Below are 21,854 nucleotides of genomic sequence, written 5' to 3'. Positions count from 1 at the left end.
GATACATAAAGTGTTTCAATTCTTCATTTAATACATTAAAGCTTTGTCAAATTCTGTACAAATATGCATAATCACTGGGATGCAGATGTGTAAACCTACAACACCAAAATGAATGTTTCCCAAACTGTCTTGGACATTAACCGTAGGAAGACGAGGAATTTTAAGAATTAAAATACCATAAGCATCACAAGATTAAGAACACAAAAATGAGTGGAGAAAATATTGTATAAAAACATGTGTTCTGTAAGTTCTAATCAATAACCACAGTAATAACCACTGAAAAAATGGTTGGCTTTTAAGGCAGAGGAATAAAATTTCTGTATGGAAAGTGCCAGCGGAATAAAGAAATAATAATTCCAAATAAAAATAATTTGTCTCAAAGTAGAGAAAAGGGAAATAATTTTCGACATGATTTTTTGATGTAAATTGTAGTTGAGAACCAATTAAGTAAATATATCTACATAAGAGAGAAATATATCAACTAAAGACCTTTTCTAAAATTTTGTAATGATTCCCTCATTACATGAAGAACTGCTGTCACAGTATTCTATTTTAACAATAAATGATTAAAATTAGAACTTACTTTATGAACAAACCAGAATTCTCTTTTGTTCTCTTTATCGACACTATTTACTGTACTCTACAAAAGAAAGCATTAGTCAAAAGCAAGGTCCCCGAGCCCACCCTTAGCAGCCTAGAATCATTTTCTACAATAATTGGGGTTAGATTATTTTATCATCTAAATACAAGGCAACAATTTGTTTGAGGCATGGGCTGATGTCAAGTACCTACATAATATTGCAAAGCATGGGTAGTACAAGCATTTTGTGATCCAAAAGTAGTAAAGACCTTTGAGAACGAAAGAGAGATTAACTAAGCCATATCATTTTCAAAATCAGTTTAAAAAGCTATTTCAATCGTAGATATTTTACATTTTAAACTTATATTTGCAAAAATTTTTGGTCAATTAAAGTCATAAATATTGATATATACAAAGGAACAGAATATAAATTCCATGCTTATGTATGTACAGGTGTGTATATATTTATTTGATCAAGAAAGGAGCTAAAGAGAATTACCTAATAATTGAAAGAGCAAAACTAATCCTTCTTCTTTTATGAGGAACTTCATGGTGCATTTTTCACTGCTATAATGGCTAAAGATTTTATTACTCATCTAGAAATAGATCTATCCGGTTTTGTTCTAACAAAATAACAAGTCTTTGAACTGATCTAGGTCTAAAGTTAACCATCTTTTCAACTTCTTTCATCTGTCATGGTCAAGAACTAATAGTTCATTTTTATCTCTTTCTTTTTTCTAGTATCAGATTTATTAAAACAACAACAACAACAAAAACCGACACATTTTTGAAGTTACTTAATGCATCTTGAACAAAATTAAGTCATTGTTTAGGATGTTAACTTCTGCTTAACCTGCCTGCTTTTTAATATTTCTATTTTTATGAAAATACTGAATTTATCCTCACAAAACGTCTGCCAAAGTTTTTTTTTCTGTTTTAGCTTTAAGTAGGCTTCTTTTAAAGCAACTAATTTCAATACTGAAATTCAGAGATTAAGATGTAATCCCTGTGTGTGAATTTTAATGTTTATAACGTATTCCTCACAGATTGGAAAAATCAATGACAAGACCAACAGGGGCCCGTTTTGCTCAGCCTAGGTTTTCTTGTCAGGTAGTGATTAATGCTGTGCTCTGTAGAGGGAGACATTACATCCGGGCTAAAACAGACCTAAATTTTACCCTCAGGCAGAAATCTGATTTAAACATCTCTATTTAAAGTGACATTTGTCCTCCCTTTTCAACTGGTTTCCCCAGAAATTCCAGAAAGTTGACTTCATGACCTAAAAACAGCTGGGTGGCTGTGAGCAGCAGTTGTGGCCTGTTCTTGCACTTCGGTAAATCTGGGTGCCAGAATCAATCAAGGTGGTAATAAAACAGGTGCCCGGCTATCCGCTATGATGAATCCCATGTCACCTTATTGCTACAAGAATTTAAGACTTAAAATTCCTTATAACTCTAGAGTCAGTAGTAAACATTTCTAAAATATGTTTCTGTTGTTGATAATAACCTAGCTATCTATACTGATGGGCTAGATCTCTTTTGATGTCTAAAATTACATCGATATTTCACTACATTCATCTGAAATATCAGCAGATTACAAATACCATGAACCCAGAAAAGCAATTACAAAAAGCAAATCTCTAAAAAAAATTAGAATATGCAAGTGGAAATGGCTTCTTGCATGAAATATAACAGCTTCCAAAAAATGGAAAACAAAAAGAAAAAAAGTTTACATAGCAGAAGTCACCAAGTAAACAAGATATATGCATACTAAAACAGGCACAATATCCTTATAGTGTGAAACATGGTAGCTTTTGATATTATTAAGCAATTTAAACATTGCTGGCAAAGTCCTACTAACCAAGGTAATCTAATTTCTGTTGCTTTTCAATGTAAATTGATTTTTTTTTTCTTTTAGCCATTCTGGTAATTGAACAAACTTATACAACTGTGATGGGATTTTACTTACCACCACACAATGCATAAAATTCTCTATGAAGACAAACTATATTACTTCATAAAACTACATTTTTGTTGTAATTAAACAAATTGTATTTAAACTTGCTCTGTGCTTCAAAACAATCAATAGTGTTTTGCTGTAAGCTGTACTTTACTTGCAGGTGTTAAGCGCTAGGTTCCTTCACTCGACCTACCTTTTTTAAAGATAATTTTTATTGGCAATACATGGGAGGTTATTTTCTTCTTAAGAAATAACTTTGTAAAAATCACTGCATAAGACTATATTAGAAAATATCTGCAAATTATTGCTTACATATAGTCTATCAGTTAAGTGATGTAAAAAGATTTTTAAGTATTTTTTGTTTGATTAAGACCTTTTATGACACAGTGATCCACTTAAAAAAATACCCACTTATGTCAAAACACCATTAAGAGATTTTCATTGTTTATAACATACACATAACAAAATCTATAAAAGTCAAAATGCCACACTGACATCCTGAATAAAATTCAGAAATTACAGACCTCCAGTTATATAGTTTCTCCTTTAAAAGATATTCACACTTAGATCAAGAAAAATGTCACCATTTCAGGATTCTAACTTCCCAATTCCAATCATTAACTATCTCTATATTCACCCATTTCCTAGGCGTTTTTCTTAAAGCATTAAAAAAAAATCACTACTTGACCAATCTTGAGTGGCAAAAAGATTTCAGAGAATAGTCTCAATTTTTCTGATAACATCAAGTCTAATTACAGTAATCGGGGTGATTAAATACTTTTCAACCTTTCAACCTTCAATCAAGAATTATTTGAAGAGATGAATATTTAGGTGGGGCTATAAACTAATTAGTATTATGTAAGAGAGACTTTAACTAAGCTATGATTTTAATCTATCTTTAAAATAAAAATGTTTTAAACTTTCTTGAAAATAGTTACAGAACAGTTATCTATTTAGGTAATATGAACTGATATTTAAACAAATCACCTGAAGAACTGATATGACCAAAACATAAGTAGGATTTCAAGGCCTTTTCAGGACTAGGAGCTAAAGTTGTTATTTTTAACACTTGATCAAAACCATTAATTTGCAAAAATTTTTAGCTAAGTATTCTTGCAAATAATTTGATGAACATTTCTAAATAATCATGCACTTTATTTCTAGAATTTATTAGTTTGAAAATAATTCCACCTTAATTTTACAGGAACCTTTTCCATAAAAAAGCAGAGAGATGTCAAATGTGTTCCTCTCCAACACTCAAAATCAGATACAGTGGACGTGAAGAGGCAAAGTGTATAGTCTTTGAGATTTTTCGTAAAAAGAGCAATCCTGAATTCTTCAATCACTGAATTCTTCAAATTTCCAAGACTGTATTTCATTCCTAATCTAAATACAGTTAATCTGCGCTCTTAAATATTAGCAGTTGAGCAAGTGGTATGGATTCTTCTTATTAAAATGAGAACAGGTAAGTTTAGTGTGTATAGCCCATACCTAAATTATAATGCTCTCTTCATCTCATACTACTTCTGTCAATAAACTAAGCATGATTTGAGTATTTATGCACAAAACTTAGGTCAAATAAATATTTTGATAGAAAATACAGCAATAACATTTTATTACTATGGTGTACAGATTTCCAGTTACCTCTTGACCTTCCCAACTTCTCAATCTTAGCTCACATATTCCATAGTACTTAAGACATTAAAATACTATGTCAGATTTTTTGCTAAAACACAAAAGGCTTCAATAATGATCAAATAAAGATCCCACCTTAAGTAAACCTTGGTTTTAAAGCTCTCCTCTTGCTTATTTTAAGAAAGGAAACGCCCAGAAGCTTGGTGTTAACGTTTCTGCTGATTGTGAAAATTGCAGCAATAAAAACTCCAACTGCTTGTCTTAAATTAAGACCTGTAGTACTACTCCATGTGAGATCCGTATATTTAATATTAGTTTTTATAACATTTGGAAGTTTTGTTGTCTGCTTTGATGTTAGTCCATTAATAGAGCAGAATCAAAGCCTTAAAAAATTATATTTATTGGAAATTCTCAAATCAAAACCAGAAGTAATGTTTGTTTTACCTCACATTACTTAATATTCTGATTCTCCAGCTACCTGGTCCCAGAACTATCTGTATTTCTAAAATCATTTTTTGTTGCCAACACATAGTAACCCACAATGATTGAAAATGGCAGCTGAAGTGCTTCTACAACACATTAATTTTTCTCTAAGTAGTCCAATTTTGTCATTGGGATGTTGAAAAATCTTTTCACTGCATTTTACACCTTCAGAGATTTGCTGAATTCAGGCTCACCATCATATAAAATGAAGAACAATGTTTTCAAGACAATTTTTAGATTATCACTAATAGCTCTAAAGGATAATGTTTTCTTTATACCACTCTGCATTCAAAGCAGACTAGTTAACAGCAACTTAAGTGCAATAATAGCAATTACATCAATGTGGGCATTTTTACCTCAGAAGTACTTCTTAGATAACCGAAAGGACCAGATAAATAAACTATAATAAAATGATTTCAGGGGAATGATATACAATAGGAATGCCACTAAAAAAAAATCTTCTCAATCTAAATAAAGTATCTTATTAAACGAAAAACTAAAAATGTTAGGCAATTAATGTAATGATATTTATCCCTCCAAAACTGAGTTAAGTTTCAATATTAGAATAAAACCAAGGAATTGCAAACATCAGTTTATTTAAAAAAAGAAAAGTCCTCTTCTAATGAAAGAATATAAGCTTCTGTTCAAAATCAACTAACCATCAAAGGTAAAACTATTAAAAATATAGGTTCCAAAATCTTCTCTGAGGTTCGTTTTCATCTTAAAAGTAGGTTTTAGGAAATCTTAAGCTAAATAAATAAAACCAACACTTCCCCAGAAGTTGATAAAAAAAGTTCTCCCTTGACCCATCTGCTTGCCATGAAATGACCCAAATGACCCAAGTACTTGTTCTTATTTCTTCACTAATGGATATTGAGTTGTTAAAAGAAATTCAAAGAACTTCTCTCTCTGCAAATGTAAAAAAGGCATTAACAAATATGCTATAAATATTAGGAAAAATAAACCAAATGTAAGCTGAATTCTCCAGCTTACGGTGTTTAGAAAATACAAAACTTTTGAGACAAAACAATCAATATTCAGAAAGAATTACTACTAAATAGAATTCACAAATAATCTGAGTATCACCTAGAACCCTTTTTCAAATTTACACCTACAAAAGTTACATTAACAAAGTTCATGCTGAGTTTTTAACATTCAAACCCTCCTTGGATTTTTCCCCCTTAATTTAGCAAGTGTATTAAAAATAAGTTTCCTAGGTGTAAAAATGAGTGTCCCTTAATCACAAGATTTCTATTGTTTTATACTCTAATTAAAAGTCTTCCCTACCCATTTTAATAATATAACAAAGTGTAGGCCCTAGAAAAGTATGAAGTTGGAAGGAAAAGCTTTCTCACTCTCTTCCACTGAAGGGACCCCAAAAGACAGGCAACAGTGACTATCATAAAATAAAAGGTCACCCTTTTTCTAGGAACAAACCATTTATCAATAGAAAATAATTGTCTTGCCATTTGCAAGGGCTCCACAGCAATAGACAATGTTTTTCGCTCACATAATTACAAAACAGTGAAAGTTCAGAAACACAGCCTGAATCCACCTCCCTATTTTTACTCTTTACAATTCTCATTGCCCTTTGGGCCTCTGCTTGGAAGCAAATGGAAGACAGGCTGAAGTTTTCTCAATTGAGCTGAAGCTAAGAAACCTTTGATATGCTAATAGTCCCCTTCAAACGGTAAGAATTCACACTTGCATTAATTCAAACAATTTGTGCAGAATGATGTGAAATGGCACCTCTTTTAGAGGCAAGCAACAAAAGGAGAGAATCGGAATGTCTGAAGGAACTAAACAACAGAACATTTGTTCTGCAGTATTCTCTCTATCATGCATAAATTTCCTAGAGGGCGGAGGGGAGGGACAACAAAAAGTTCCACAACACACCTGAACAGAAGTAGATTTTCTTATATAACGTTTTCCAAATATTAGAAACATACTAAATTTAAAGTTACCAAGTTACCTTTAGTTACCTCTTAGGTCAAGAGTCCCATAACAACTTTTCTAAACTACTCAACACACCACACAAACTATTCTATTTTTTCTGCCGTGGACGCACATTGCCTCCTTAGTACCCAATTTTTAAGGTTTGCCCAAGATCTAACTTGATTTAGTAAGAGACATCCCGACAGGAAATTATTTACCAAACGGATGTGACTTTTCTTCATTTGTGCAACTCGAGCTGAGCAAAGAGCAAACTCGGTGGGGCCCGTTGCAGACACAAACACTGACAGGGAAATGAATGAAACAGCGTCCGTGAAATCTACGCCCCTGGAAAGGGGACGAGAGAAGTACACATACTGTAAAGGCTGCAGAAGAAAATTTAAGAATTGGGGCGGGGGCAGGGAGGAGAGTGCCTTAGAACCGGGCCTTTTGTAACGGGAACCATATGGTTGGTGGCTGCGGCTCAGACGCTCTCAGGCTGCTTGGAGGAGCTGCTAACCAGCCTGACACCTTTCAAGAAACAGGAGGAAAACATTTCCTCGGTCTGAATCCGAGACAACACAGTTTGCATCAGGAAGAACGGAATGAGAGGGCCCGGGAAGGGGGGAATGGTGAAGGGGGAGGAGTCCGTAAAAGACGAGAAAAGATTTTTTTTTTCCCCCTCCAACTACGTTTTTAGAGGACGGAACGAAAAGAAGATAAATATATAGAGAGGAGACAGAGAGAGAGAGAGATTGAGGAAAAAAATATATACATATGTATGTATATATGGCATACGTTCCTTAGCCTCCGATCAGAGACACTTTGGGCACAACGTAAAGCTTCCAGCGATTTCCCCTACCCTAAGCCCCGTAGTTTGGCGAAAGGAACAAACTTTACTGATCCCAAGTGAAGCAGTCCTGCAAGCGTGCCTCCCCACTGCTAAGACGCTTTCGTCGCTTCGCCCGCCCTCGCCTCCCCACCGGAGGGGTCGGCTCGCCCCAGCCAATCAAGGAGCCTACGCTCGGTTAGCCCGGGGCTCTCGCCTTTCCTCGCGCTCCTCCCACGCCTTCTCCTCCCCGTGGATCCTCACCCGGCACCCCCATCCTACAAACCAGACTTCCCAAGGTTCCCAGCCCCAGCCACCCCAGGAGCCCACGGTTGGTAACTTCTCCCGCAGGCCCAGCGCGGCCCGCTGCTGCCCTCTCACTGCGGGTCCGGGAGGCGCTCTGCCCTCCTCCCCAGGGCCCGCCGGGTGCCCGGCTCCGCCGCCAGCTCGCCCCGTGGGGCCGCCCCTAATCGTTGCCAGCCCCCGCGCCGGCCTGGCCACATCTGGCTGCGCTTTGCTGTCATCCTTGCCACTCCACACCACCTAACCACCGACAAGAAAAAACAACAACCCGCAACAACTCACCCAAGCCCCCCAAACCGCCCACTTCCCCCGAACTCGCTCCCAGAGCCCGGCCTCCCTGCTCCACTTACAGCCCGGGACAGGTCTGCAGAGGGGGGCGGGAGGGGCCCCGCACCCCAAGCAGAGCGGTCCCACGGAGGGCGCGCCTCACATCGCCCTCCCCAGACGGGCTGTAAGAGGGAGACCGACACCTTCCGACCCAAGCTTTCAGAAAATCAAAAAACGCTAACCCAAACGTACTCCCCCACGCCCCCTGCAAACAGACTGATGCCTAGAGAGCGTTACAACCGCTCCCCGAGAAAAGGAGAAGCTGGCTGGACGGGACTGGAGTTCTGCGTATCGATTTCTGAGCAGAGGAGGTGGGGGGAGGGGGCGCAGCAAGAGCCAGCGCGGGTCTCTCCCTCGGCCCGGCCGAACATAAACAAACCGGCGAGCCCCAACTCACCCGCGGCTCCCTCCACCTCCAGCATCCACCCCCGGGCAGGAGGCGCAAAGCAAACAGGTCTCCGAAGCCCGGCACAGAGGCACATTGTTCGCTCCAGCGGATCTTACCTCGGTCTGCGAGCGCGCCCCGGGGGCGGGCCGTCTGGCGCGGGGGCCGCGCGGGGAGAGGAGCAGAGGGCAGCGGCGACCCGGGCCGGTGAGGGCCGAGGCCGGCCGCACGCGGGTCGCCGGTCGCCGAGTCCGCGCCGGAGGCAGCGCCGCGGCTCGCCGGCGGGACACGGCGCCGCTGCTCGGCGCGTCCTCCTGCTCGGCCGCCGCCGCCGCCTCCTCCAGCCAAGCAGCCTGGGGTTAGGTCAACATTTTCCCGCAGTTTCCCACACGCCGCTCCGGAGAGGGGTCTTTTATACACGCGCGCACACCCCCAGACCTCACGCTCCCTTAGAAAAATCAAAATTTCGGGAATCAGGGCGAAAGGGGTGGCGGAGGTAAAAGCCCGACAGAGGTGCGCAGACTTGGGAGTCCCCTCGGAGCGGCGGCCGCGGGAGGGGCGGGCAGACGCCGGCGGCGCGAGGCCAACTCAGTTTGTCAGGCGAAGCCCCTCAGCCCGCGGTCTGCGCCGGCCGGACTGGCATCCCTCGCGCCGACCCTGCGGCCTGGGGCGGGAGACAGCGGCGCCCCCTCCTCACATTTCGGGGCTCCGGCCCGAGGCTGAGCGGTGGCCGCTGCCCCACGAAAGGCTGAAGGCGAGGACTCTGGCTCGGGGAAGCTGGGAGGTGCACGGAAGAGCCACGCCACGCACAGCTACGGAGGGGAGATGCCCCCCAACAATCCCAAGGAATTCTCCGGTAAGCTCCCGATTTCGCTCCGGCACCTCTGCGAGTGTGTGTGTGAGCGGAGAGAGAGTGAGAGGGAGAGAGGGAGAGAGAGAGGGAGAGAGGGAGAGAGATGGGGGAGTGCGAAGTCCTGACACAGACTCTCGGCGAGGTCTGAACTGGAGTCACCTCCAGCCTCCTCCTCCTCCTCCTCCTCCTCCTCCTCCTCCTCCCCAAATCCCCACCTACCCACCCCCCTTCCCGAGTTCGACTAATCATATAAACATTAGCGTGTACAGCGGCAAAGGACAAATCTCTCCCTCCTGATTTTTCCAGCAAGGGGCTCAGGCAAACTCAAAAGAAGATTACAGGCAGCTAAGTACAAAACGTGGAGCAGATAATCTATAACTCATTGCCGCCCAATGGCCATTTTCCACTCCATTTGAGCAGCTGCGGCGGCGGTGCGCCCGAGCAGGGGGGAGGGGAGCGAAAGGGGACACTTACGGGCTCGAGCAGTTCGAGTGGCGGTGGCGGTGGCCGAGCTACCGCCCTAGGACAGGCCGGCCCCGGCTCCGCCGGCGGGGCGGCCGCAGGGCTGTCCGGGCAGCGGCGGCGAGGGATGCGCGCGCTCGGCCTCGGAACGCGCCCCGGAGACGGCCTGCGGCGGCTGGCGCCCCTCCTCTGCCTCTCCGTCGGCTCTCGCCACCCCCCGTTCAGTCCCAGGGCTTCGCATCCAGCCTCCCCCCTCCCACCATCAACACACGCCTTCCACCCCGACCCCCACCCCCAAACTCCACTCACTGCGCGCGAGGTCCTCCGCACGCTCCTCCGGCGCGCGCTCTCCATCCTGTCCACACACACGCACTTTAAAAACATTTATTTTATTTCTGGAACGGGGTGAAGGGTATTTGGGAGAGCACGGCGGAGTGCGGCGCTCGGGCCTCCGAGGCGGGGCGCAGGGGACTGGCCAGCGGCTCGGGTTGGGGGGGGGGGGCTTCCCCTCTTCCTTCCAGGCCCGGGAGCTTTCTCCTTGCCTGCACTTCGGAGAGGCGCCCAGGATGCGTCTTTTACCCACCCCGTCTCCAGGTTTTCTCTTTTCTCCACGCAGCGAGCCAGAGGCTTCGAAACTTTTAGTTTCCGCAGCCCTCCTTTTGTGTGACTGCTCCGAGGAGAAAAGAACGTCTGTTCGCCGCGGTCGCCGCCGTCCGGCTGCGGCGCGCGGGGGACGCTCCAGGGTTAATGCGTCTTTGATACCTGAGATTTCCGGCGCGCTCGTTAATGAAAGTTACATTTTTTAAAATTGCGGTGACTTTTTCTTTGTAGTTACAGAGACCTCGCCAAACTTTGACTTTATTGACTATATTTCACAAGAGCGTTTTGTTTGTTTTTGATTAAACCCACCAGGATAAGCAAAGGAAGGAAAGGAGACTACAAGGCTCTCTTTACTCGCAAGTGCATTCATCGTGCTGTTAGGTCTGTTTCCCTCATTTCCTTACATTGAAACTGCTTTTGCTCTTGTCCTCTGACCACACTTCCTTGCCACCTCTCTGATGGTAGGGTCAGTAAACAGCCAGGCAGCGCCAGCGATGAACCTGAGCTGAAGAGAGCAGACCACGACGGGACAAATTACGCTTGAAAAATATTTTAAAGCCAGTTTAAGTGTCCTCTGTATACGAGGAAGGTCAAAACTGGATTTTTTTTTTTTAATTTTATTACAAAATCTCTAAGCTGAAATTCCCTAAATTTTCAGACGTATTTCTCAATCACTAATACTACTAATGAACGCTGCCCTCAATTAAAGAAGCATGTATGCATTGGTTTTCAAGAAAAACCGATTCATCAAGGTTTAAAACCTTTAGAAAATAGGATGAAACTTGAGCTGCTTTGCTTTCAGAAACTATGCACTTTTTGTTGCTGCGGGTTTGTTGTAGTCATCATACTTCAGGAATCATTTCAAACAACAATGTTATTAAAATGTCAACAGCAGACTGTTAAAAGACTTGAAGCCTCTAAATACCTATCAGTATTTTGTCACAGAGCCAGGCATTTGTAGTATTAAAGTAAATCCAGCTATTGGTCAAGTTTGTTCTCAACTTGTAAAAAATCACAAGTTAAAAGTACACATGTGCAAATAACCAAAACCTACTCTTTCTGTTGATCCATTATACTTCTCAAATCAAGAATCCTTGATGATCAGATTTCCTTGTACTTAATGTATTGATGTATTAATATTCTCACCATTCCAAAAGATAAGAGGAGCCACTCAGAACATTTGTGTTTTAAACTACATAAACACTTCCATTTGGAATTTCATAGATAACATAATTCAAACATTATCGATAGAGGACACAAGCCTCATCTGGGGAAAAAAAAAAAAACACGTATGCAGAGGTTGTATGAAACCTTACTATGTACCTAAGGTTTTTAAATCTGTCAAAATTACACATACAACAGATCTACCTAGGAAAATTAAATCAGGCTTCTTTAGTTGAAAAGAGGTAAAATTATGAGATTCTTAGACCTCAGAGGTTTTTTATATCTTGGTCTCTTCTAGAATTTAAACTTGTCTTATTCAAGATTATAAACTAAAATATGTCAAATAATAATCTACATTTACTGAAAATTTTTAGCCCTTTCCTTTGTTCATCTTTGAAGGTTTTTCACTCATCCGGGCATGATTCACAAAAAGCCCCAATGAGTGCATAGATCAGTCTAATCCTATTTTCTTTTGGGAGGCAAAAACTGGGCTGAAGTTTTTATTTAGTGAGCTTAGTAAGTGATCAATAGAAATTTTTGACTGAATTAAGCAGGCCATATGTTGGCTCATTTACTTATTTATTTAACTCTCAGAAAGAATCTCTGGAAGAGCCCACTGTCTACATTTCATAGGTCTGACATTCTTTGATGCTCTGGACCTAAGTAAGTCACTCTCCACTATGTTCCTGAAAAGAGTTGTCAGAAGTGGGTTAAAACTATAGGGAGTGGCAAATGCGTCATACAAGTTTTTAATTTTAATTCAATAGGATGTGTATTTTATAGAGTTCAAAGCATTCAAAGCTTTTTTGCAAAGGATATAATAAGCTTGCTGTGTTTTTAAAAATACAGCTAAATGTATTCCTTCTCTAGGATGTTTTAAATATTAAAGAATTTTTAATTCTTTCCTTGCACTTTACCCATAATAATGGTTCAACCTTCTCTGTGTCCACAAAAAGGAATTGAAAAGAGCTTTTAATTGCATTGATATATTAAAGATTAAGCTGTTAGCCACAAACCTGCCATTACAAAGGAACCTTTAAATGACACATACACACCAGAAAACATAATTTGCCTGACACTTCATGACAATTCAAAACATAATTTATAACAATACAGGTGTTATGGCAGGGAAAAAAATGAAATGAGAAGCTTAATAATGTCTGCAGATGTTAGCAAGTTAAGGGGAGTTGGAGTATATTATGCATTCCCTAAAATCCAATCAAATTAACTACTCAATCTGTATTATTATTTAAGTAATGGCAAAATCATTGATTTATTCGTAATACTTGCTAATTGTTTTTAAAAATAAATTCTGCAAAGGACAAAGGAAACACCCATTTCCATTTGTTTTATGTTAAATCAACATCTAACCACTCGTGATTTCATTCAAAGAAAACAGAAGGTACTCGTTAGCTTACGTGGTTAGAGAGATTGATGGGCTTCAAACATTTTAACCATATATGTTTTTTCCAACTCTAGAAACTCATGTTTTTAATTTAAGCAACTTTAGGAAACTAGATTATCTTATTCTGTGGGTTCACATATTTCTGATACAGAAATTATGCTAATTTTTGAAGCTATTACCATCTAAGCACCTTTGTTTAAAGGAAAGTGATGAGGTACTTGTCAAAATACAAGTATGAATAACAATAGTTTGGGTACCAAATTAAAGAATCTGAAGAAGTAGGAAAATGGGCATTAAAATATTATGATTAGTACAAGCCAGTAGAACAGTAAGTAACTTCTCCACTGCCCCACTCTGCCAAACTCCGATATAGATAAGACAGTTCTAAAAGGGGCTACATGGAGGTGGGCTGGGGTGGAGTGGGGAGATTTGGGACTTGATACTGGGCCAAAAATTCTAAGTTTGAGCTATGCAGCTGTAGAGAACTGTTAAGGAGAGTAGGCCGTATTCATTTTGGGGAGTATATTTTTGCCTGTGATGAGAGTGATGTGAGTTCTAAAATAAAACAGACAAGTAAACAAATAACAGGTGAAACTGGTCTGGTTTCTAATACACAAACAGAAATAAAATTCGCTAGATTTCACCCTAAAGTTAACCAGTTCCCATTTCTTCATCTTTACTATTCAGTGATGCTTAGTGCTGAAACTAGCTTTCCCTACTCTAGAAAGTAAGTGTTATAAAGCTCTGGAGCAGATCAAAGCAATGTGTGAATACCAAACTTAACTAGAACTGGTTGAAAGTTGCTAGCTTTGTTTTTCATTTTAGCTTTGCCATGCATGGAGGCTGAGAAGAAATCAAAACTCATTTTCCATGAGAGTAGAAACATATGAAAGCATTTGGCAAAGCCAATAAATTTAACTATTCTCCCAGCTCTCTTCAGGCAGAGTAAATCTTTGTCCAAGAAAGCCAAACTCCATCTAAAATGTAGAGATGCAGTCTCCAAAAGTAATGACATTTAAACAACAGTATACATATAATTATGGTGAACTGTGCTTAATGATATTGTTTAGAAGTATATAATCACCACATATATTATTATTATTATTATATACCTATCATTTTTTAATTAATACTTTTTTTAAAAATTCACCAATACAACTGGTAGCATGACTGTGCACTTAGAGTGTTTATATGTATAAATATATATAAAAGATTATAAAAATTTTATACCATTGCCATTATGATTCTCAAAAGTAAGCAAATTAAATAAGATGTTCTACGTAATCATTGTTCCACTGAGTCTTATACAACTCTAAATTAGTCTTTCTTTCCCATAGATTGTTCCCATAACTCTTGTTAATCTCTGCACTTTGAGGATTTTCTATAATTGGGTCTTATAGATCTTTTACTATCAATGTTTCTGTCAAACCATGAAGTATAACTATAATAACCCTTATTTTATACAAAGCTGTCTATAACTTCTTATAGTAATTTTTTGTTCATTGTACTCACATCCAAATATTTTATTAAAGTCCATAGTTTAAAAATAGGTCTCCTCATGCCTTTTTAAAATATTCAGAAAACCTGTATCAACAATAGAGATAAAATTTCCTTAATTTTTTAAAAAAACATTGAAGCTAAACTAAGAGTATCCTAAATCACAACCCTTTGTTTTAAATATAAAATATTTGGATGGGCAATTCTTCGTAAAGCAAACATGTATATCTTAGATGAGAACAAAAGCAAGTCAGTGGTTCATAGTAGAGGCAACTCCACTCTATTGAGTTATCAAAGATTACCAAAGACCAATTTCAGAGAAGTCCAAATAGAATTTTTAGTGTCTCTGTGAATGATTTTGATTATTCATGTCATTGTTCATGATAGCACAGCAAACTTGCAAAAGGCTTTTAAAAGTAAGAAAACAAACTGACAGAAAGCCTCCTGCACCTTAGATAGTGAGTCAAAGGTACAATTATATAACATTTTCATATTAGAAAATGTTATGATTTTCTTAATGATAAGCATGAAATAATAAAATCATAATTGTAATCTATGATCTCAGTATTTTTTCAACAAAAAATGATTTTGTTGCAGTTTTGAAAATATAGTTTACAACTGTATAAAGCGAGATGTTTGACCTTGGCTTTGGTTGATCCTTTTGATCAGATAAATAACCTATTGCTAACACTTTTCATTATTTTGTTCTCTAATATGAGAGTTATTTTTTAACTCCACTTAACTACTTTATTTTTTAAAGGCCTTTCTTTATTATGTATATTTCAGTAACCATAAATTTGTCTAAGCATGTGGAAAATAGAATAGCAATTTGCAAAGATTTTTCTCCTAAGCCTAGCTCTCATCATAGTTTCTTGATAAGATAATAGAATGTTGCCATCTCTATTTTCAAGAATAATTTAAATCTTTATAATTAAGTTTTAACTTATTGCAACTCATTACAGTGCATTCTTAAGGTCACTATGAAATCAATCACTAGGACCTAGACCAAACAATGATGTAATGGGCATATGTTTTTTGATAAGTAAAAGTGCATTAGAAAAGAATTTGTTTTCTTTAAAATAAGCATCCAAATTTCTAATCATGCTACAATGTCATTTATGTCTCAAAGGACTACTGAAATGATTTGGAAATGATAAGGTTTTGTGGAACTACGTTCAGTGAAAATTTTTTGTTTTAGGTTAAAAAATAAAAACACATAACCTCTTCAGCTATTCTACATTAAAAAAGAAGTTGCTGAACTATCACTTGAACAATATATTCTTTGAAAGGTTTTGTTTCAGTGGTGGAGATGTGTTACACTGAACTATCCACCCTCTTATCCAGCTGTCCTGGTTACCAAAATCACATATCTACAAATAACTCTTTTAGTGCATTAAAAGAGTGCCCCCCTTCATTATGGGAATGTAATTTATGACACCAATTTAATTAGAACTATGTCCTTACTACCTGAATTAATGACCCAAATTCAAACCACATATATTTCATTGTTCAGACAATGAAGAATACACTACAAGAAAAACTAATTTCCTGTTTATTATCTAATGATAATTGAAACACAATAATTCATTATAATACTGGATTACATCTATATATGAAGTAACATGTCTCAAAGAAATAGGTCATGGAGATAAGATGAAAAATATTTTAAAATAAAATAAAATTAGAGAAATGTTGAGTAAGAATGTTAGGTATAAAATGTAAATATTTGAGTATTCAAGAATATAAAATATTTTTAAATAATATGGATCCCCAGAAGACAATCATTTATCATTAAAAAAAAAAAAAACTATAGGTAATCAAATAAAGAATCTGAAAAATATTTAAAAGAATGAATTTTGACATTTCATATAATTACTCAATATTTACTTTCTCTCCAATACCTTATTGCAAAGATATGATATATATAAATCAAAGTGTTTTATACAGGTGTTGATTTGAGATGATAATGCTAGCCTGTTTGTTTATAATGAATATTTCTATACAGGAGGGAATCATGTAATGTCAAAAATAAATATTAGATTGAATATTTAGAAAACTACCTTTAACAACTTAGGTAAGTTTATAACTTATCAAAATTTGTAGGTAAAATATTACAACTTATAACTAAGAAAAGTCTATCTTTGTCTCAGTTTTCCAGTTAATGAAAGAAGTGTTTAAATACTCTATAGTTAGATTATTAACTTCTACAAAACTGAAACAGATGTGTTTCTTAGTATGCCATTAAATTTATGATTTACATAGAACCCTTACATAGAGCTGAGCAGAGGCCAGCGATTCTAATTTGCTCTAGATTTATAATAACCTGATCTGGGTTTTGTAAGTATTGAAACACTTTAAACAAAATTAGAAAGCAGTTGTGCTTTGTGTGATTAAAGATGCAATTCTCTTTGGAGTAATGAGAAAAGTTAGAACATGTTTCTTTCTTTATGGATGTTTCTATTATAAACATGAATACTATACATTATATAATTTTGTTACTATGATTTCCTTGTTTTTAATTATAAAATAAACCAGTTGAATTTCACTAGAGTCTCAGATTGAAACTGTGCCAAAATTTGGCTGAAGAATGTGTACTGAGCTTCATAAAAATCCTTAAAACTTTTTTCCCAGGGTCTTAAAGTCTTGTTATACAAATAGTAGTTCACCATAATTTTCTAGAGCAAAGCATCTTTTTGATGAAGACCTGTGCAGCAAAACGGCGTAAGTGCTAAATAAATTCCAAACCCTAAAAAATGACATATATAAAATTGTTCAGGATTAATGACTCATATAAATTACATATAGAAAAAAAAGCCTATTTTATCTCATTACACAGATTATAACATTTATAGCACTATTATTTAAACCTTCTTCTACTTAACTTGGTGAATTATAATCCATCAGCTCCTAAAAATCAGATCTATAAAAACCCTTTATTTTCAAAACTCTGAATACTATTTCCTTAAAAGTCAGTCAAAAATGTTGATATAAATATCATTGTAAGCATCCATGTGTATATTTATGTATATAGAAAATAAGTACATGCAAAAGTATTAATTCATTAAAAGTTTATCTCTCATAAAACCTTTATTAGCCCTTGAAGTCTTTGCCACTTCATATAAAATGATTTATCTTTTGAATAACAAGGTTCCATTAATCTGTTTGACAAAGGAATTTTTAAATCATTTAAATAATTTATTTGAATGAATTATTTAAATTCTGTAAAATATATATGCACATGTATATGTATATATCTGTGTCTATATATTTGTGTTCTGGCACAATATCACAGAAGAAATACGAAATAGAAATTCAGAATACATTGTCCTTGACACCACCAGTGTGACTTGTTGTTTCTGCAAAGTGTTCTTTGATCACCCACTGTTTGCATAGGACCCCTGTTAGAGGGCCATTTGTGCTACATTTGGCATAACAGGGTGGTTTAATGTCAGAGAAATGTGCACATTATTTCTTATACTCATTTTTAATTTTGCATTTTTACTGAGATTGCAGGCTGACATATATTTTCCAAAATGTAAGAATAAGAAAGACAATTATTCAACACTCATAGAAAACTTGCTTTCCTCAATTCAGGGCTCTAGGTGCTAGTGGGAAGTGGTAAACACTCCTTCCCCAGAGAAATAAATCATGTGTGGAAGCAAAGGGCAAATATGCATGGAAAATAAGTAAGAATATACCCAAAAATTTATAAACAAATACACAAAACTAACTAGGACATAAAGATTTATATGATATGCTTAATGTGCATGGCATTTAGGAATTTTAGTTATATACTATTTCTTCACAGACTATTACTTCACAAAATTTGCTCTCAAATAGGTCTTATTGTTCTTTTTTCCCTGAAGATCCATTTTTACTTATAAAAATAATGAAAATGATGAAATATTTCCCCAGTTTTGGTAAGGTTATAGAATACATTTATGAAAGGTTCTCCCCAATTTTAGTTTTAAACATGCAGGAAAATAAGCTTTCACCTAAATATCTCCTACAAGGAGAGAGAGAGAGAGAGAGAGAGAGAGAGAGAGAGAGAGAGGATGGATGTTGTGTTTTTACTTTCTTTCGGAAATTCCATCCAGTTTTTCCTTTGTGATGCTATACCCCTGTCCATTCAATTAAGTTTTGATGGGTTCATTCAGGTTTTATTTGAATTTTGTGACCCATCCTTTCAACAAATTCATTTTAGCTTGATTTACCAGAGAGGTCCTAATTTTATGCATATTAAAATCTCAATCTATGTTTGTGACAATTAGTAAAATTTTGAAGCTTCTATTTTCTCCAGTCCTTTTCTCCCTTACCCAACAATCCATAAACCCAGTTATTACACAATATGGTTTTATATCCATTACCCACAATACTCAAACCTTAGTAAGCAGGTATAAGAAGCTCTCAGTGGACTGATACAACTATTAACGGTGGGGAGACAACAGTTTTTCAAAAATTCATTACATGCCTAAAACTCCTATTTGGAACTTTCTCTCTAAAACCACAAGTACACACCAATCGTGTAAAGTAATTTTTTCAACACTTTATCTACTCTCAGATTTTTTTTTAAGATTTTATTTATTTATTTGACAGACAGAGATCACAAGTAAGCAGAGAGGCAGATAGAGAGAGGAGGAAGCAGGCTCCCCGCCGAGTAGAGAGCCCGATGTGGGGCTCGATCCCAGGACCACGGGATCATGACCTGAGCTGAAGGCAGAAGCCTTAAACCACTGAGTCACCCAGGCACCCCCTCCTCTCAGATTTTTGAAAAATAGTGGCCCCTTTAGTGTCTAGCAAAGGACCTGAGCTATAGTTGGTTATTGAAAAGTATTTATAGAATATATGAGTCAGAAGCCTATAATCATGAATACTACTATATTATTTAGTTCAATAATAAGGCTACTTCTTATCCAAATATTGTAGCATTGCTTTGCTGATATGGATATTACAAGTCAAATAACCTAGAAATCTTATACAAACATACTTATCACAAGTGTACATATAAACACACATACATAAATTTACTTAACACATTTGTTTAGTCAATTTATTGAAATATTTCTATAGACCATCTGTAAATATTTTACTGTCTTTACAAATTGGTGATTACAATGAAAATTTGAATGTTTTCCTAAAAATTAATGACAATATTTGTGTGTGAGTGTGCTTGTAAGTAAAGAGAATCATAAATACAGACAAAATTGTTCAGGGAGTATATAGCACTATTATCTTCGTGTGTGTGTATGTATGTGTGTTGGAGAGGTGGGAAATAGTTCAAGGAAGGCAGGAATTAATATGTTTGAGTTTTTTAATTCAGAGAAGTTGAAAAGTTGGCTGTCTGTTCTATATTACCTAGAACAAGCTTTCTCCCTTCTACTGTTCTCTCCCAACAATTTATATAATGTAACGATGTATCTAAGGAACTTCAGAAATTAGAATCAATAAGACTTAGATGAAGCATTTCAAGGGTTTTATATTGTACCCTAGTACTTTTATTCAAACACAAAACATCTGATATTTTATGCATTATGGTAAAAGTATCATATTTCCATCTTCGTTCATTTATGATTATTAAGCAAGGACTGGAACCCTACATCCAAGACCCAAAAAACATTTTAACTATTTTTTTTCCTACCAAATCACTTGTAAATTCTATTAATGTTATTTTAAGGAGTAAATTAATTAAAATTTCCAAAGAAGATCTCATTTTCTGCTGACACTTTGCATTCTATTTCTTTTTGTTTATATTCCTAGTTTTTAAAAAATCTTTTCAAAATATATTAGTATAGTACTTTGCTATCTAAGAAAATCATAGTGAATATTATTTTTATCTTTCTTTGATGACATGCAATTTTTGAGTGTTGCAGAACCATAAAAATGAAAATTGATTATCATAGCTCTTATTACACATCATTGTATTTATTGATTTACTCCTCTTGCACTAAAAAGTTAGCTCCTTAAAATCTCACTAAACTCTCTATGCCAGCTCTTAGCACAGCATATAACAGAGGTCATGAACTGCTGCCCTATATAAAATCTAGCCAACAAATGTAACTTATTGGCTCCATAGACCTTGGATTACATAGTATTTTGTTTGTTTGTTTTTAAACAGTTATTTGTCAAGTTTTAAAAATTAGGAGGTTTTGATCAAAACATGGATTTCCAGCTTCTGGGAGAAAAAAAAAAGGAAAGGTCTAATAACATTGGGTGGATGTTAGTTCATAGTAACATTCAGCAGGAGAGGCCTTCCTTTTTTTTTTTTTTTTTTTTTAAGATTTTATTTATTTGATAGAGACACAGAGAGAGGGAACACAAGCAGAGGGAGTGGGAGAGGGAAAAGCAGGCCTCCCACTGAGCAAGGAGCCCAATGCAGTCTCGATCCCAGGACTCTAGGTCACGACCTGAGCCAAAGGCAGATGCTTAACAACTGAGCCACCCAAGTGCCCTAAAGCCTTCCCTTTTAATAAAAACATGTCTCCACCATTCCCTATGACCTCCTTAAAATTAAGGCAAAGTATCTTGTGCCCAGGTGCCTGGGTGGCTCAGTTGTTAAAGCCTCTGCCTTTGGCTTAGGTCGTGATCCCAGGATCCTGGGATTGAGCCAGGTACCCACCAGGCTCCCTGCTCAGCAGGAAGCCTGCTTCTCCCTCTCCCACTTACCCTGCTCATGTTCCCTCACTGTGTCTCTCTCTGTCAAATAAGTAAAAATTTTTAAAAAGTATCTTATACCATGAATCATCTAATCATTGATAATGTTTTGTGTTCTACTTTAAGTGTCATTAAAGGAAAGTGAAATATATCTTCACCCACATCTTTGTTTTTGTTTTGTTTTTTAATTAACTTATTTATTTAAGTAAGTTCTACACCCAACATGGGGCTTGAACCCATGAACCCAAGATCAAGAGCCCAATATTTCTCCAACTGAACTAGCCGGGCCTGCCTTCACCCATATCTTTGGAAAGTGAGAAATAACAAGATAGATCTAGAGAACTATATGTTTAACCTAACTGCCCTTCTCTCACTTTTTCTTTCTTATTCCTATAAACATTTTAATTTTTTAGCTCCAGTGGTCAAAAACTTATATGTGAGTGAATGCATGAATCACACTGTCAATATATATTGAAAGATATGAAGAAATGTATTGTATAGTAGTAATGGTGCTTTGCTGTATTCAAAGGGTATGTATATATACTACCTCATCTGTGTACTTACTGCACAGCTAAGATATTGAAGTTACAATGCTGCACCCCCCATTGCCACCAATTAACTCAATCCTCTCTCTACTTATATCTACATTCACCAGTTGTCTCTTTTTCTCCTCACTTGACAACACTTTCTAGCATTCTTTCACTGATGTTTACTCTTACATATTCTTTTCTTTCTGTGATCTGTTCAGTTTCCCCCTACGTGGTGAGGTAACTTGACAATAACAAATGA

The 21,854-nt window shown here is 37.3% G+C and overlaps 1 protein-coding gene across 18 annotated transcripts in view; it reads right to left on the bottom strand.

Moving 5' to 3' along the window:
* The window catches only part of ADGRL2 (adhesion G protein-coupled receptor L2), a 224,582-nt gene that overhangs the window by 178,707 nt on the left and 24,021 nt on the right, over nucleotides 1–21,854 (bottom strand). The window contains exon 1 of one of the 18 annotated variants that reach the window (XM_045064772.1): nucleotides 10,058–10,136. The exons of 13 other annotated variants lie outside the window; for them this stretch is intronic. The gene's annotated coding sequence lies outside the window, so the exon portion shown is untranslated. 4 more of the 18 variants (XM_045064771.1, XM_045064770.1, XM_045064773.1 and 1 more) reach the window with 4 other exon arrangements.

This window comes from Mustela putorius, unplaced genomic scaffold (genome assembly GCF_011764305.1).
Source record: "Mustela putorius furo isolate JIRA1106 unplaced genomic scaffold, ASM1176430v1.1 tig00003853_pilon_pilon_pilon, whole genome shotgun sequence".
In the NCBI taxonomy this organism is placed as follows: domain Eukaryota; kingdom Metazoa; phylum Chordata; class Mammalia; order Carnivora; family Mustelidae; genus Mustela; species Mustela putorius.
Note: the sequence above shows the minus strand (reverse complement) of the source record. Positions and strands in the feature narration are given on the sequence as shown.